Genomic DNA, 18,025 nt, shown 5'->3' with positions numbered 1-18,025 from the left:
AACTAGTGACCATTTTGGTAGGGGTAGACTGAGACCCCCTGAAGTCCCTCTAACCCCCCCACCGACCATTTCCAGAGTATTCTGAGCATCAACCTGTGCTTGCACAGAGATAGGGCCATATCTTGATCACAACATTAGAGGGGGTCTGGCAACCACCCAAGACCCCAGACTCATTTACAGAGTATTCTGAAGAAGAAGTGATCTTCTCCCAGGGGTGGGAGGGGGAATAGGGTTGGCAAACACATAAAAATCAAAGGACTGACTTTGAAACAGCCATCAAACAATCCCGACTACTGCGACACTTCTGGATTCAAGGGTGGTCACTCCCTCTTTTCTATCTTAATCATCTCTCTCTTTCTCTCTCTCTCCCCCTCTTCTCAAATTGTATTAGAACAAAACACAAGACGTACCATCATAACTCAAGGGGTCTTCCCTTACCCAGGGTAGCCCAGAGTTGGGTTATGACACATTTATAGATAATTTGCTATCTGTCAACATACTGTGCTCTTTCTGGAAGAATCAGCAAAACCAAGCATTGCAAGAGAAATTTAATGTTTCTCTGGTATTGTCCCAGGGAACTGAGAGTTACTATTTGATACTTTTACATAAATGTATCAAGTAAATGTTTAAATACCTAAGTGGGGTCTGAGTGTTAAAGGTCTGCGATAATTTTTGAGGTTGTTTGGAAATTTATAATTGGGTAATCTGAAGCCTTTTTGATTAATTCCTGACTGGATCGCTGAGTTAGTAGTGCCAGTACTCAAATGTTTCCCAGTTGATGATTAAATGTGTCCGTTCTCCAAATGTGCCGTATGTTCCAACCCAAACAAAACAAGTCAGACTTCTGAGCTCATGAATAATATCAATCCAAAATAAAGATGTTTGGATTCTCTGTATCTACAGAATAAAAGGAACATAATAAAAAAAATAATCTGAACTGAGAATGAAACTTCAAATAATTTGATAAAGATTACTCACAGTTTCCTGTATAGGATTGCTTCTACATTCCAAGTGAAAACATTTTGTGAAAATTCCTGACAGTACAATGGTTTGTTCTTCTCTTGCACAAAGGTGTGCAGCTCTGCTAACAAAATGATCTGTAGTTCCCTCCCTGATGTTCTGTGCCCTGGCCACTGAAAAATATAATAAGATCTATCAGCCAGGCCCAGAGCTCAAGGTACATTTCAGTAAAATGGCAGATAAATGGTGTACTGTGGTGATTCCCTACTTCATGGAAAAAAAGAGGAAATTTTGGACTATCCATGACCATGATCTTATGCATACTCCCAAGGCTTAGCAATCTCATCTCTACAGAATGCAAAGCACAGGGGAAAAAAAAGAAAAAAAAGAAAAAAGAAAAGAAAGAAAGCCACAACCAAACAAAAACCAACCAACCAACCAAAAAAAAATTACATCAGCTCTGTTCTCCCATTCCAAACTACAGAGTAGTATCCAGGAAGAATCACAAAAAGCCATAACCTCTTACTATGTCCTACTCTCCTGGATATCAATAATCTCCCGGTCTTGAAAGGTCAGTCTGGGAAGTAAAAAATATGTTCAGTGTATTTTCATGGAACTATAAATAACTACCAGATTTTCCAATGATTTAGCTCTAGATGTTTGTGAATGACACCTGCTAAATTATAGGCAGAATCTTGTCTGGTGGGATTCAGCAGAGGCTTATCATTGACTTCTCACAGATATCTCACAGCTGTGAGATAAGTTCTAATTCAGTAACCACCACACAATTTGATCATTTAGTATTTGTGTATATTTCTGCATCTGCATCTGTGTTCTATAACATATTTCTTCTGAATGCAGCCGTCATAATCTACCTTTACCATTGCAGACCATTTGGAGACCATTTTCTCTGTTTACCCACAAAGGAAATTTAAAACAGTTACAAAATTCTTAATACCAAAGCTAAACACAATTTGTTTATTTTTAAATACATATATATATATATATAATATTTTGAAATATCTCTATTCATTTATTACAGACTTTTATCATTACTTTCAGTATCTATCTTAACTTTTTTTCACCAGGCTTAATGGCTACAGTGAGACATCTTGTAAAAATGACTGTATCCCTCACTGGCTTATTTTGTCAATTGTTTGAGTCCTATCTTCATGGTTTCTAATTTATTTTTTTGCAACCTTTCATATTTTCTTGTATTTTTACAATCTTGTGGACACAAAGACTTCATAGAATGTTCTGATTCAAGTGCCTTTTGCCACATACATAATGCCCCATGACAAGATCCTCTTAGTGCTGAGTACTTGCTTATTTTTATCAGAGGATTCACATACATGATAGTTCCTTTTTATACATCATGGCATTCAAACCTCCTTGGGTGTTTTCTTTCTCACGCTTGCAGACTTGTTGTCCTGAACACCAATTCAAGATCTGCTGTAGTTGCATGAACGTGCAATGAGAAACTTTTTCCATCATCTTGTTACACACTGGAAAACAGCATTTGAAAGTAACTTAAACAACTCCCACCTTCGGTACAGTAAGTCAGTGAGAGTACATTTCATGTAGTCACTATACAAATGATAGTGATTTCTAGAATGAAATGCATTACTAGTAGCTTTTAAATTTTTATTTTTGGAAAATAATTTGTTCTCTATCTGTCAAGCAGGCATCAAAAATGAACCTGAAAGGAAATATTGTACATGTAGTTCAGGAGCTCACCTCTGCAGAAAATGACAAAACCGCAGTTCCAAAGGTATGTTTGTACACATGAAATTGGCTTGAGCATAATATTAGCACTGAATATGAATTTATAGTTCTCAAAACTCTCACCATCCACCATCTCTACTCTGTGGAACTATCCTAGGGCCAGTACAAAAGTTCCCAGGCATCCTAAGACCTGCCTGGTCTTCTTTTGAACCAGAAGTCCTGATGCCTTGGTACTTTGTAAGTGCCTCAATCCCACCATGATCCAAGGCATTCTCTCACCTCTGTTCCTATAGATGTCAGGTTAAGGACAGCACACTCAAGGAGCATCTCATAGGGCAAGAAGAAAATGCAGCATCACTGTCTTTCTTTCACTGTGCATATATACAGGTTTGTTTGTTTGGTTTGGTCGATGGATTTTTTATTTATCTGTTTTGGGCACATTACACTGGTGATCAGTGAAATAGGATGTGTGCACTTGTGGATGGATGAGACTGATATATCTGTCCCTGTCCTCCAGGGTAGCTGCAGATTACAGTGCTCCTCGGCCTTTCTGGGTTCCCTGAGGAAACACATCCATGACCTCTTTGGCAAATAGAGGATGGTGAAGCAGTACTGTGTGTTTTGCTAATGGAAGCGAGGAGCTTGCTGTTACACCTGACAGCGCATGGATTGGCAGTGCTCTTGTCTTCCCCCTGGTATAGGTAAGAAAGCTCTTCAGAGTCACATCCCCAGTGCAATAAAGACCACCTTTGTCTTCTCAAATACCTTGTTACCACTACAGGCCTACACACAGAAGTCCTGCATCTATCCAAGCATTAAAATATGACTTCTAGAAGGGAGCTTTTCAGGCTGAAACAAGGTGACTGACAGTGCAGTGTAACATTTTCTTTCATCTGCAATTGTGTCTCTGAACAACTGTATGAAAATGGTGGTGACATTGGTTTCAAAAGGATTATCAGTGTGATTATACTGACTAGAAAATTAATTAATCGTTGACATTTGTCAAAAAATTGTCATTGAAATTCTATTACTTCATTATTAGCATAATGAAGAGATTATGTTTGCCCTCTCAGCAATCAATCAAGTGTCTGGCATGCACTCCAAAGTCAAGGAACTAAACTTAAAATCAGAAAGTGTTTGATTCTGAAAACAGGTGGTTTTGCTTATTTGATGGGTACCACACACTAGTTTTCAACAACTATTTATTTGTGTCTTTGAGATGATCTTTTGTGCAAGACGAAACATTACAGACACCAAAGCAAAATGTCCTACCAACATTAAGGGAGGATTCTGAACAAGAGATATATAGAATAAAACTATCAATTTCCTCTACAAGTTCTTATTAGTAGGGATCAGTACCACTATCCCTGTTTATCAGTGCAAAAGTGACAAGAGAGGTGAACCTTTGATAAAGAGAGACATCCAGGACCTGATCCCAGCAATGCTGAGTACCAGTTCACTGCTCTGCTGTCCAAGTAAACTTTATTACAGTAGTATAACTACTCTTGACTTTAAAGCTGCTTTCAAAATAAAAGGATATGACCCACAGTAATTACTCATGTTAAAAATATTGACTTAATCACAACACACAGTAGCACAATCATACACATTGGTACCTCATGAATTTGCTGCTAGACTGCTTTGGCACAGATGTCTGAGCTAAATACCTACAGTCAAAAGTGGAGAGAGCAGGAAAGTTTGTTTGCAGTCTGAATGTAGTATTAATTACCATGTCACTGCTTTCTCTCTACCTGAGTCATTACCTCACATCCACTAAAGTGCCTAACCCATCCGCAGATCCTGTAACTCAAGATGATGAGTTGCTTCATTTGCTGAATGACAAGGGTCCCAGGTGATTCTATTGAACAGCATTTCCTGAACATACAAAAGTAACTCTTTTCAAAATAACTAGGTTTCACCATGTGATTTTTCACCAGCAATAGGCTATGCTTTATGTGACATTTTTCTGGTCCCCCAGAAGCACTGAAAATCAGTGAAAATTTGAACAGAAAATAACAGCTGGAATCCTCTGCTGGGAGTCTCAGGCTACACGTGATCAGTTGTGTTAGTTACAGGGCAGATGGCTCTTCTTTCAGTTTGCAGTGAGTGGATGGCAGAAAAGATTTATGGTCCATATATCTTTCTACTTCATTGGCTATACTGAGATGTAATTCAGGTGGTGGACAGACCAGTGAGCTTCAGCTTACCAATAAAGGAAAGATGATAAAGGAAGGTAAATCAGATTACATTTTAGAGCTCTATCTATTGTGCTTTAAAATCAGATAATTTGTTACTCAGCATGGCTGCGAAGGGGAAATTCCCAGCTTCCTTTAAGGATAAAGACTAATCAGTTTTTAGTATGGGAAGGCTTTACAGGATTCAAACTTAAGGTTTAGCACATACCACAGAATTATAGAATCATAGAATCGTTTGAGTTGGAAAGGACACTTAAAGGCCATCTTGTCCAACTTCCCTGCAATGTACAGGGATACCTACAACTAGATCAGGTTGCTCAGAGTTCTGTCCAGCTTGACCTTGATTGTTTCTGAGGATAGGGCATCCACCACCTCTCTGGGCAATATGTTTCAGTGCTTCACCACCTTACTTAAAAATACTACTTCCTCATATCTAATATAAATCTCCATTCTTTTAGTGTGAAACCATTTCCCTTTGTCCTATCACAACATACCTGCTAAAGAGTCTGTCCCCTTCCTTCTTATAACCCCCTCCTTCCCTGTTTTAGATACTGAAAGGCTGCTCTCAGGTCTCCCCAGAGACTCCTCTTCTCCATGCTGAACAGCCCCAGCTCTCTCAGCCTGTCTCGTAGGAGAGATGTTTCATCCATTGGATGTCATTGATGAATAGGTTAAAAGAACACTGGTCCCAGTACTGACCCCTGAGGGACAGCACTTGTCACAGATCTCCATCGAGACATTGAGCCATGGACCACCATTCTCTGGGTACAATCTCACAACCAGTTCCTCATCTATCAAACAGTCCGTGTACATGTGTGTAAGCAGGTATACTTTGTGTAGTGAATGTATGCTAAGTCACGGCCTGAAATAGTGATTGAGCACCTGATGGGAAAGCAGGGCCAACCCAGGGGAGCTCAGGTGCATGCGATGCACCTGAGTGTCTGGAAGGGGTGGAGCCAGAATCCACCCCTTCCCAGACTTCATTTAAGGGTTGGCAGTGGAGGTGAGGGTTTTTCATCTGGATGTTCTTGCTTACTAGAGGATCTTACAGGCCTTCTGAAGGTAAGAAGTTTCTCTTATTTTTGTGCTTACTGCTGTTACTTCTGAGTGGATCTTCATTTGCTGTGGGACCTTGTTGCTCTGCTATCTTGTTGTGTTTTCCATCATGTTATACCTTGTATGATAGACACTATGCAAGAAGAGAAAGTATTGTAAAATCGTTAGCAGGACTTCTGTTTGTTTCTTTCTGAGACATAGGTGGTCTTGTTTAGTTTTCTGTAATTTTGTTGGTTTTTTTACTTCTGTAAGTTCTTCTGTATCTTCTTGAATGTAAAATAAATGTCTTTTTTTTTTTTGAATGATTCTGAACAAGATTCAGATTCTTATTCCTCTTTTCCTTAAAAATAGGAGAGCTTTTTTCTTTACTTTAAAAGCATGGTGTATGCATTTGTGCATCTGCTAGGGTATTTGTTTCACTAAGACAACTGTTGTATAGATTCACAGCTTTACCAGCTCTGGCCCTTTGTTTCTGTCTCACACTGGTAGAAGCATATTGCTCTGTGCTGATTTATCTGCACATGTGCACTCACATGCCTGCACAAAAAGTAGGAAGAGAATACTACAATTGCATGCCGAAGCAGGCACTATCCAGGGAAAGATGGTCCAAATCCTGCTCAATACCTGTATGAGCGTTCAGGCAGAAACAGAACCCAGACAGCAATCTTGAGGATTTCAAGCTCTATTTCTACAGCTTCTTGTAGTACAGATCTTCAGGTAGTATCAGCAGATAACAGAGCTGGCTCTATATAATGTGTCCATAGCTGAGCACTGACCACAGTACTGGTGGTATATGCAGCAGGTACAGCATGTTCATGAAAGAGAAACACAGTTTAGGGCAGTCAGGCAAATTATAGCTCTTAGCAGAGCAGTTGCTACTGCAGAGTGATGTGTTAGATGCTTGATGGCCATCATCACTCTCTCTAATTCCTACTCAGGTTCATCTGGATGCTGACAGCTGATTCAGGCTGCTCCCTTACCTTACAGGTTTATTTACTGTGTGGAAGCTGATGTAAGGAAAGGATGAAATGAAGGCCAAGTACAAATTAACTGTAGTTGTGGAGGAAATACTATTAAAGCATTTCATATCTGGTTAGGGCTTTCCTTTGGCCTGAAAGTTTGCATTTATATTACAAGCTACAGAAAATTACTTTGCTAATGTACTCAAAAGCAAATACGTCAAGAAACTTTCTTGTGTACTTCTATGCAACAAGCATAGGAAGAAACAGTCTCTTTATAGAGTAAACACTTGTCACTGAAAAAGACAAGCTTTCCCATTCAATTGAGTTCAAGTGGTTAGACCTTTTATTTTTGACAAATTAAAATGTCATTTCTTAAAACATCGCTTCTAAAGCTAAGTGAATATAGCAGCCATGATTGAAGTGGAAGAGCGATATCCAACATAATACAAGCCACTCATCTGTAAGCTGAGCCAATTTTCTTACAAGTGCTTTGTAGTTATGCTGTGGTTATCATCAATACGATTCTATATCCCTTCTCAACACCATCAACTCCATTGAATGGTCAATGACAGTAGGGTCTCTGATATAGGTAAATTTGACTAGTGTCGAATTATGTTCACAGAAGATTCAGAATCTGTCTTCAGAGACTCAAAGGCTCTCCCTGACAACTAATTCCCCCAGATTCCTACAAGAGATCATCAAATGTTTTGTTTCATGTTTATATATAATAAACTTTAGGGAAATTTTTATTTTGTATTTGTTTTTTATATCAAGATTCCTATGGCAGCATACCCATTCTAGGGAGTGGCTTGGAAGGCACTGCTGCCATCAGGAATGAGGACCAAGAAGGTGGTACCAGGCTGCTTGATTAGCCTTGTCCACAGTTCTCCTGATAGCCAGGGGCAACTCACCCTGCTGTGGGCCCTTCTTTGATCCATGTTCTGAGGGCAAAAGGAAAGTCTTGGCTTATTGTCCTGATCTGGCTATGAGGATCAAGCTGCCTGATAGGTAGCCCCAGACACCACAGCACACATAATTTGTATACCTTCATTTCCTCTTTCCCAGTTCTTGTTTCCTGTTCTCTATCCTTGTACCTCACTTCCTTTAATGCAATCTTCTCCCAGAAAAACAACCTTCCTCTGATTATTTTTTACCTTTTTGTCCCATTTTTCTACAGCTGTACACAAACTAGTCATGACATAATTACCGATGTAATCTTGGTGTTATACAATCAATCCAGCTGGTGACTTGACTTTAGCTGAGTCTAGGCAAGACTCAGCTCCCTGAAAAATACTGACGCTACTTTTCAGTTCCTGTGGAGTTTAGCTCTTTCTTATTTATCTCTTCCTAAGCCATCAATTGAATCCACCCATGCTCCACAGTGCTGGCAGCAACATCTGTCGGCTTTTGCAGCTGATGCCTCTGGCAGCTTTGCCCATTGTACTTAGTAGTTTCTCATGTTCTCCTTCTCTAGCTCAGCCTCTGCTTGGGTCTTACTGCCACAGCGCTCCAACTTTTTTTTTTGCACAGATCATACCATGACACCTTGTTACCTACCTTGTCAGCTCCCACACATCCCCCATGCCCTCTGGCCACCTGAGGGACTCCGGCACTGGTTAGCTCATCTGATGAAGGTGTTTTCTTTAGGCATTTCTTCCACACCTGGAAAACAGGTTCTCACACCTGAATTCACAGACATGGAGAAAGAGGACTGGAGGAAGGGATCAGGGTTTCACTGAATCTTTCTTGCTTTTTATGGCTTATGTTGCTTTTTTGTTTAATCCAGTATGTATGCTTATTTATTCAGGAGTAAGGAAATGCTATGTTCTGCTTTGGCTAAGAGTCAGCCTTGAACCCATTTCAAGCTACCCAGCTAGTAACACTGGAGCATCTCTAGTGAAATAGTGCTCTGAAGAATGCATAGAGTTGCCCTAAAACATCTTCAAACTCTCTCTCAACAAATGGTTCAAAAGCCAGCCTTAAAAGAGAATATCACAAAAATGTTTCCTTTAAATTTTGATTATTCCCTTTATTTATACCTTTCCAAAGATGGTTCTACATTATTTTCACACACCTCATTAAATTGTCTTTGCTAATTCTGTTTCTAATGCTTTATTTTGCCTAGTGAGCAATCACAAAATTGCAAATTCTCAAACTTTTCTCTGTTCTTTAGCTTCCTTCTGCTTTTCTTTGTTTTATGGTTTTATTCATACTTTTACAGAGCTTCAAAGCATGGACCCTGTGCTACTCTTCTAAAACTGACACAGCCTGTCAATGACTTACAGGCTGGTTTGGGTTGGTTCCATGACTAATGGGGGGGGACCCACGGACCCATGCTCTAGGAAAAGGGTAGGGAGATGTACCTAAAACCAAAACAGCAGCAATGATTTGAGGAGGAAAGATGATTTACTAAATAAGATATTGGCATGCAAGATAATACAATATAATTGGAAATGAAGATAATAAATCAAATGAGAGTGTCCAAAAAACCAAAGGCCTTTCTCTAATGCTGAAGATCAGACAGCCAGGGAGCGCACACCCAGCTGGGATGGGCAGAAAGGGAAAAGAGCATGTTTCATGATATGTGAACAGTTTTATCTTTCTCTGAACAGAAAATGGAAATAGAACAACACAAAGTCCTTTGGGGCGTGTAGTTCTTCTCTTCTATCGACAATCCACAGAACTGGAGCACTAACTCTAACTTTCAATGAACTACATGATATTATGATGTGGAATACTGATAACCAAAAATCATAAAACCATGACACAGCCATAGTGAATTTTGTATCTATAAAGCTTTTATCTTAGATCATAAAATCTGAGATTCTCTTTCAGGGGAAAAAAAGGAAGCATCCTCCCTGTGATGAAAAGGTTTGTGAAAACTGAACAGTTATTTAATATATACTTCTTTCCTCTTTCATGTCTAATCTGAAGGATCAATTTTAAGTCACTGTATACCTCTAAGGTAGTCTTTACTACATGGGGCAGACTATTTCAGAGTTTTCCAATTCTGTTCTTTGATTTACCAGGGATAGTGCTCATTCTTACATGTGATATTCTGAGTCTGTAATTGAGAAAACTGTTTCATTCTAGAGATAAACTGGGAGTCATTTCACAGTCCCTAACTTCTTAGCTATCTCTTTTCTCCCCTATATAGCACACTCAATGCTTAGCAAAGATAGCTACTTTGACTATTTTATACTTTGACTTTTGCCTTAACTAAAATGTTTTCCTAAGGTGGGCTCCCAGAAATACTTAAAAATATTCCATCCAGAAGTTGCTCATAGCTGTGTGAGACAAAAGCAAAAGGGTGCTTATGATTAACAACTCCTGATGTGTCAGTAAAATAAACAGTAGAAATGAAGTATCTCAAAAGACCAAATGCAGGATTCCTGCTGATGCAGGAGGCATAGTTATGAATGCAGATAAAAATTTATTGATATGCCCTTGTCATCTATATATTGTTTTTGAGGTGTTTTGAGAAAGCTCACACCAAAATCTCACTTATGTATACTGTAGGAGTAAGAAAGATCTCATTATTTTTTGGAACAAAAATATTCTCTCTGCTCGTTTTTTGATTCACTGAAGCAGAAAGTTAAGAGCATTGCTGTGTTGTGCTTCTTAAGTTGTGATGTGCCTTGGCAAGTCTGCACTAGCGTGTTCTAAAGACTATTCCAAGCTCTATTTATCTTTTCTTTATTACTGGTCTTGCAGAGCAATCATGACTCTAATATCTCAAATTCTTCTCAACTTCTAATCTGGACAGATCTACTTGTTAGAGTTTTCTGTAGCAAGTTTCTAAATTATAGCCTCTCTAGGCTTAATCCAGTCACTGTATTTGTTGGAGAAGGTGTGAGAAGGGCTTTCATAGTGATTTCAAGTTGAGAATAAACTGGTCTATTAAGGCAATTTCACATTTTCTTTTTATGTTCTTCCTCTTCTTTGATTTACTGGCTATGTATTTTAAAATAAGAACTGTCCTTCAGCTCACAAGTTTCCTGATGGTCTTCAATGAAATAACAAGCCAGTTTTTCTGCCACAATCTACTGCTGAGGCAAAAGCTTAATACAGCACTTTGCGGTGTTAATTTCAAACTAGAAAGGTCAAAGGCAAGACAAACACCCTGATCTTCACAAAAAGGTAATATAGACAAGAGATATCTTTCTAAAAGAATGAGTATATTAACTCTTCAGTCATAGCAGAGTGTCACTTTCAGGTTGTAAGAATAGATGTTGATCCAGATAGTATGAACATGTTCTGCTTTAAAGGTCCTCCTCAGTACAATCCTGTGTGGGTAATTAAAACACAGTAATGTTTACTGCCTGGTAAATATTTATAGGACACAAATATATTAAGTGTGGCTTTTTCTTTATAGTAGTTGGGTCTTTACATATTTATATTTTATAGTTACATTTTTAGTTTTTTTATTATTGTAGTCTTTTGCAGAGGGAAAACTGTAGCTACTTTTTGATTGCTGGACATAAGAATATAGAAAAGCCAGCATTTGTTTAACATCACCAGCAGCTACTTCCAGTATTTAAGTTTTCAAGGCCAAAATGTGATCAAGTCCATTTACACATTTTACAGACTCCTTCTTCTGAATACTACATTTCCCTATTCTAATTAGAAATCTCATTTCTATTCCTATTGAGTTGAACAGCAATTTTTCTGTCAGATTTAATGGTGCAGCACCAGAATGAGGCTTCTCATCAGAATTAAGTCCCACAGTTGAACAGATTTTTCTAAATTTATGCAGGTCAAATATAGTAAGCACAACACATACAAGTGGTTGGAGTAACCTTTTCTATTTTCTTAATGATGGTACATGTTGTTCTGCTACTTCTTGAGGTTGTCTTACATCTTTAGTTGAAGTTTTAGTGACTTTTCTTCCTGTAGATGAATGGACAAAATGAAATTGAGACTCATGTATAAATTTTCAGTATTAATGTCATACAAATATATCATGAATACCTAGATTTAAGTCTGGATTTCATCTTCTCCAGCTTCCTACTCACATAAGTCATTCTACAAGAAAGCATACTATTGCACACTGTCTTAAAAGATGTTGAACTAAGTACTACTGAAAGGTCCTATTTATTTAAACAATTTTTCCAGTTAAATGCATTTAATGGGTCACCTTTTATGAAGAGACCTCCCAGAAAAAAAAAAGAAAAAACATGCATTAGAAGTAGATCTGATGTGATAAGAGTATTTTCCTGTGTGTTCAAACTCAGTAAGCAAACTTGTTTCCAAGTTTTTGTCAGGCTGGAGTGAATACATTAAGTAGAGGATGAAAATGATTTCATCCCTATATCCCTTGAGCATTAGCTTGGCACTGATAAACAAGCCGGGCTTTTATTCCCGCACTTTTTCCTTCAGCACTAATTAAGCTGTGCTTGCTCCCTATATATCTGAGATGCTCTCTGCAGGCTTGACGGTGTTAATGGGGTTGTTTTGATGTGATCACTGGCAACTGCTACCCTTTAAAGTGCAGCACTGAAAACCGGCCACCAAATCACAGAGCCACTCTTAGACCTCTCCTCTGTGAAGGCAAAGCAAATGTAAAATGGAAACAAACACTGTACCTGGTTATATTCCTTGCTCACATGGACATGTTCTTTTTCTTCCTTCTTGCTATGACTCCTATTGTGAGCATAATAACAAGACTTTAACTGAAGATATATTTCCTGGTGAAATTAGTATCTCAAAACTGCATTCTCATGCTGCTTATATTATTCAGAATAATCCTATGAATGTAAGTAAGACTGGTATATGGCTCTTCTTTTTGCTTTGCTTCTGGATATTTAATCTTCTAATTTCTTTATTGTTAAAATAAAAGAATTTTTCCATTTTATTTACTCAGTGCCTTTTCCAGCCCCCATAGCCATAATATTGTTTCGATTTTCTTGGCAACAGCCCTTTTCTTTTCCTTCATGACTGAATTAGCCAACTACTTGTCTGTTCTGTCAGACATGGAGGGGCAAGACCAAATGTCTGTAGATATCTGCATCTGGGTTTTTCTCACCATTCTACGTGGGAAAACTTGTCCTCCCAAACACAGAAACACATTGAGAGATGCATGCATACATTTAAATGAGAACTAAGAATGCGATGCAGTGAGCAGCAGCTTAAAACTCCTTTTATCTTTTGCTTGTGTTAATTTGCGCAGTCCGTCTTTCTGGAGGAACATTGGAAACTAACGCTCCTTTTAGACCGATGAAGAACTGCAGTGTTTTAGTGCCTTCTTGTGTTGTTGCCTGGAAGTGCAGGTAAAAATTCACCTGAAGATGAATTCCATTCTGCTCAGGCATAACAAAGGAACAAATTCCTGCCTCATTTTTCTTAATTCTTCTCTAATAATGTCCCAGGACAGTCTAAAGCTTCTCAGAAAAACTTTTTTTTCAATGACAGGAAATCAGTTTAACTCAGCCAGTAGTCACTGTAGTAGTTGTAGGCTCAAAAACTTTATAATAGGTTTCTGTGCTGGGGAGTAGAGTTACCTGGGTAAGTGTGATGCTGGGCTAATGGCCGTTAGCCCCTCAGGCCCCACTAGAGGGACTTGTTTCAGACAGAGATAGTTACATGGAAAAGTCTTTCTGTGCAGTGCCCAGGATATTCCAGTTGCACTGGCAAGTCACTCTGTTTTCAAGCAGGAAAGCTGGACTGCTTCATAAAGCAGGAATGCAGGACTTGTATCTTCTATCATCTAGACTCATATTTTGCTTGCCTCTTTCACTGGAAATCTGGCAGGATGTTTGGAAACAGCACAAAACTGTACCAGAGGAGGTTCAGACTAGATATTACAAAAAACTTCTTTGCTGTGAGGATGGTTGAACACTGGAACAGGCTTCCTAGAGAGGTGATTGATGCCCCATGCCTGTCAATGTTTGAGGCATTTGAGTAATGACATTAATAATGTACTTAACTTCTGGTTAGCCCTCAAGAAGTCAGGGAGTTGGAATAAATGATCTTTGAAGGTCTTGTCCAACTATTCTGTTCTATTATATAGAGAAGAGATACTTTGAGAAATATCTTCAACAGAGCATTGTTATCAGGACTACTTAACTCAATTACTTCCACATCATAGGCCTAAATTATCAAGTAAGATGTTCTCCAGCTGTCAGCCTTGAACACTCAACCTGAGAGCTCAGGTTCGTGCTAGATTATTTCCACTTTACACATTGTCACCAGCAATAAAGACTATCCCATATGAATTCTGTCCACTGAGATACCTTTGTCCCCTGTATGGCTTTGCACAGGTGCAGCTGCTGGAGGCTTTGAAAATGTTTCTGCTGACACTGAATATGCTCTGCAGCTCAGCCTCTCTGCATCATTCTTGGACAATGAGGAGTAAAAAAAGCATGAAACAAGGTTTTTTTTTTTCCCCTTATTTCAGTCAACCAAGAGAACATTTATCTTCACTAGTTTTTAATGATAAGAGGATGAACTGCAGTTTTGTGTGGTAAAATGAATTTATTTTTTATGTATTTACAGAGACACTAAAAAAGCCTCTAAATTAAATATCCTGAAGTCCAGCACAGGAAACAGTCCTGTGTTCACACAGGACCGACAAAAAGGCTTAATATGCATTTCCAGATCTAATTATTATTGCTCTATGAAGTTCTCTACCAGTTCAGGATGTATTTCAGATAATGCTTTTCAAGAAACTGCTTCCAAGGCCTGCACACATTTAATTGAGAGTATTTTGCCACTAGTCTTCCATCAGGCCTTCAGCAAGTTAATAAATGTTTCTGTGCAACAAAAAGTGCGCGCACACGTGCACACGCACACCCCAACCAAACAACAAAAAAAACTGAATCACTCTGGGAGAAAAATGTAATTACCGTAGGAGTGACTTTGTCCAAATGCAGAAATATCCTTCATCCTTGAGAGAGCTTTCTGTAGGTCAAGACACCGATTGATGTTGGTCTGAAAAAAAACCTGAACTTTTTCCAATAAACAGAAGAGTGGAGATGTCAGTCTGCTGAAAAGAATGATTCTTCTCTTGCACCAAGTAAATGCCTAGCAACCAGTGATGTGCGTTATAAAGAGTACTGTAAATATACTTAGAATTTCTTCCATTTTTGGGAGGGCACCCTGAAAACAAATGGCTTCAAACTCTGGCCTTGATCAATCACAGGTTTAAATAGCTGGAAATTCAACCATGATTCTCTTCTTAGCACAACTACTTTCAGTTTAACAGCAACAAGATAAATTAAGTGCCTAATAGTTCCAGATGCATCTTTACACAATATCACATTACAACTAAGAAGAGAAATAACAGTTCTGTTGTGCAGCATTAACTAAGACTGATCTTAGGAACCTCTGCAGTAGCATGTATGTACATATTGGACATCCTATTAACCATATCTTAATCTCATGTTCCCACCCAGTAGAGGGCAGTAGAAGTATGAAATCAAAACCAATGTATTACGCCAGAGATTTCCTGCAGCATCATTTAAGTTGCTGGTTACCTAGGAAAAGCAAGTATCTCTTACGTGAGAAAATGATGGACTACAGAGAGGAAGAGAATGCACTGTTCTCCCTGTGCACTTGAATTAAAACACTAAGCAATTGGTGCAAATTAGAGCAAAGTGAAGTTCTCAGGCAAGGACAGTTCAGCATCAGAGTAGAAGACCTTGTTGCCGAATGTTCACTACAGATCTCTAGGAACAGCCTAGGTAGATGTCTGTAAGGTATGAGTTAGGGATACCACCTGGGGACAGAGGGAAATATGTGAATTTTTGAGATCCCTTCTACTGCTTTTCCTATGGCTGATTCCCAGTCTAAGCAGATTTTCAGGCATACCGTGGATGCATCTTCAATTTAGAAAAAGATGAGCACAAAATTAGAGTGTAAAAATTCCTTTCTAGAATAAACTCTATAAATGGTTTTGGGAGATGAATGCTATTACTTAACAACATGAATAGTATATTGTAAAGGCATCTGTATTCAGGGAAAAAATAGTGCCAGTATCAGCAGTGGCTGTTAATCTATGTGTTTGGTAGGCTTAGACATATGTTCATGGTTTCTTTAGGCAATTAAGCAAAGTATTCTAATGAAAATTTAAAAAAGAAAAGATTTAAAAAAAAAAAGCAGAGAACTAGAAGATCCATTAAAATGGCATTCACTAAATCTCTTCATGTACAATCCTTTTTTGGTAAATTCAAAATCACAGCTGATGACTTGATTAACATTTTTGAAAGAAGGAGAGAAGAAAGAGTATTATTATTGCTCTTTCTTGCAATAAAATTGTTCTGAATATAGCATCCAGAATAACATGTGGGCTATTGCTGATCTCATAAAAGTTTGAGTAATATACATCTAGAATAAACCTCTACCTTTAGATTTATGATATGTCTATCTTTACTGCTTTATACAAAGCAATTACACTGCAAACGCAAAGTTATAAATCAGGGTCTTTCCACAACATGTCCCAAATCTCACTAAATTTCCAGAGAAATGAGAATGTGTGTATATTAAGAAACAATAAACTGGGAAAAGGGAAACAGCATAATAGAGTAAGTCACATCCACTGACAAATGGCAGTTAAGTCTGAAAAAGCTGTAGTATGCAGAGTGGTTTGATCTTAAAGATCATCTGAAATACTCACTATGAAGCATCCAAACCCAAAACCTAACAAGGTGGAACGATAATCAGTAGACTTATAAAAACACATATGCTTTAATTTAATAATAAATTTCAGTGGGATTAGAAAGAATAGATGTAAAATATTTTAAATATTTTAATTTTTTTTAATTTATTTTATTTTTTTATTAAAATATTAAAATATTTTAAATTCATGTCTAGGTGAAGTCCATTCTTTCATTTTGTGTTCTTTTTTTATTGTTGTTGATGTTCAGAGGCCACAAGAACAACTGTGGGGGGGAAAAAAAGGAGATGGAGACTTGATGTCAGGAGTTGTAGAACCTGAACAAATAGATAGGAGAAAGCACAGTGAAAACAAAGGAGGAGAAAACAGTAGATGTGGAGAATAGCAGATTATTTGATTCCCTTTTAATTCATACCATTTTAGAAAGTGTTTGAACCCTGAGGGAAACAATAAAAGGAATTAGTAATAGCAGGTAAGGGTTATTAATCAGTCCTTGGAGAGAAAAAAAATATATATTTTTTAAGGAGGAAGGGAAAAAATGTGGTTTACAGAAACCTATCTTCATGAAATACAATAAACCCATGGAAGTTACTGCTGCAGACTAGTCTACTCAAAAATTGTTTATGGAAGAAAAGAATGTTCTGTAAAAAGGACTAGCTTTGCTGTTTAGAGTGGTACAGATAACACTGCTAAGGTTACTTTTAGTAGTCTTCAAATATTCATTGGCTACATTTTTGAAGATACTTCCTTCTGTGACATCAGATAACTTTTTTTGTGTGTTTAGTTGTGTTATAGACTTAATTGGAGCCTTCCTCCACCCAGACAGCAGAATACCGGGCTTAGAGAAATCTGGGATGAGAAGACAGGTATCTCTGTGTTTATTTTCTTTTTTGTTTATGGCATTTCTTTTGTGTTGCAGGTGGTGGTGTTATTCATATATGAAAACTAGTTTTGGAGTGCTGAGTGTTTGCTATTCAAGCCATTCAGAGGAGTTTATCTCATCTAATTTTAGATATGTGTTTTAGCCATTACTGTAAGTTAGTACTTGTTCTCAAACTGTCAATGAAAATTGATAGGCAGAGATACTCATGCAGTCCTAACACTGGTGTCTAAATTCAAGCAATGTCTTTCAGAATATGCCTAAGTTTCTCCGCACACTATAAGGAGAGTAAGAGGTACTTCAGCTATTTAACTTTTAGGCAATTAAATTCTAAAGGAGACTAATGCATAGAGTCACATGTCCCCTTCAGTCAACTACCTCACTTTGAGGCACTATAAGGGCAGAATTTTTTACTCCAATAATTTTCCCCAATATCATAGAATTAGCATATCCTATCAGAAAACTACTTTTGAGATCCACTGCTTTTAAAATCTGAAGTTTCTTGAATTCAAGCTTAACTTGGAGGCTAGTTAATATCCACACTGAAAGTTACATTATAAAAATTATTTAGGTGAAAATAGATTCAGGTAAGCATCCAGTTGCATTTTCCTTACAAGTTATAGCAACTTCTTCT

At 37.9% G+C, this 18,025-nt stretch overlaps 1 long non-coding RNA gene across 1 annotated transcript; it reads left to right on the top strand.

Moving 5' to 3' along the window:
* The first annotated feature begins 5,895 nt into the window (after nucleotides 1-5,895).
* Nucleotides 5,896-17,377, top strand: LOC110390775. The gene is made up of 3 exons (XR_002433846.1): nucleotides 5,896-5,942; nucleotides 13,068-13,167; nucleotides 17,296-17,377. It is a non-coding gene; the product is annotated as an uncharacterized LOC110390775 (long non-coding RNA).
* The last annotated feature ends 648 nt before the right edge of the window (nucleotides 17,378-18,025 follow it).

This window comes from Numida meleagris, unplaced genomic scaffold, assembly GCF_002078875.1.
Source record: "Numida meleagris isolate 19003 breed g44 Domestic line unplaced genomic scaffold, NumMel1.0 unplaced_Scaffold193, whole genome shotgun sequence".
NCBI classification, from domain to species: domain Eukaryota; kingdom Metazoa; phylum Chordata; class Aves; order Galliformes; family Numididae; genus Numida; species Numida meleagris.
The sequence above is the reverse complement of the archived record's forward strand: the minus strand, read 5'-3'. Positions and strand labels throughout refer to the sequence as shown.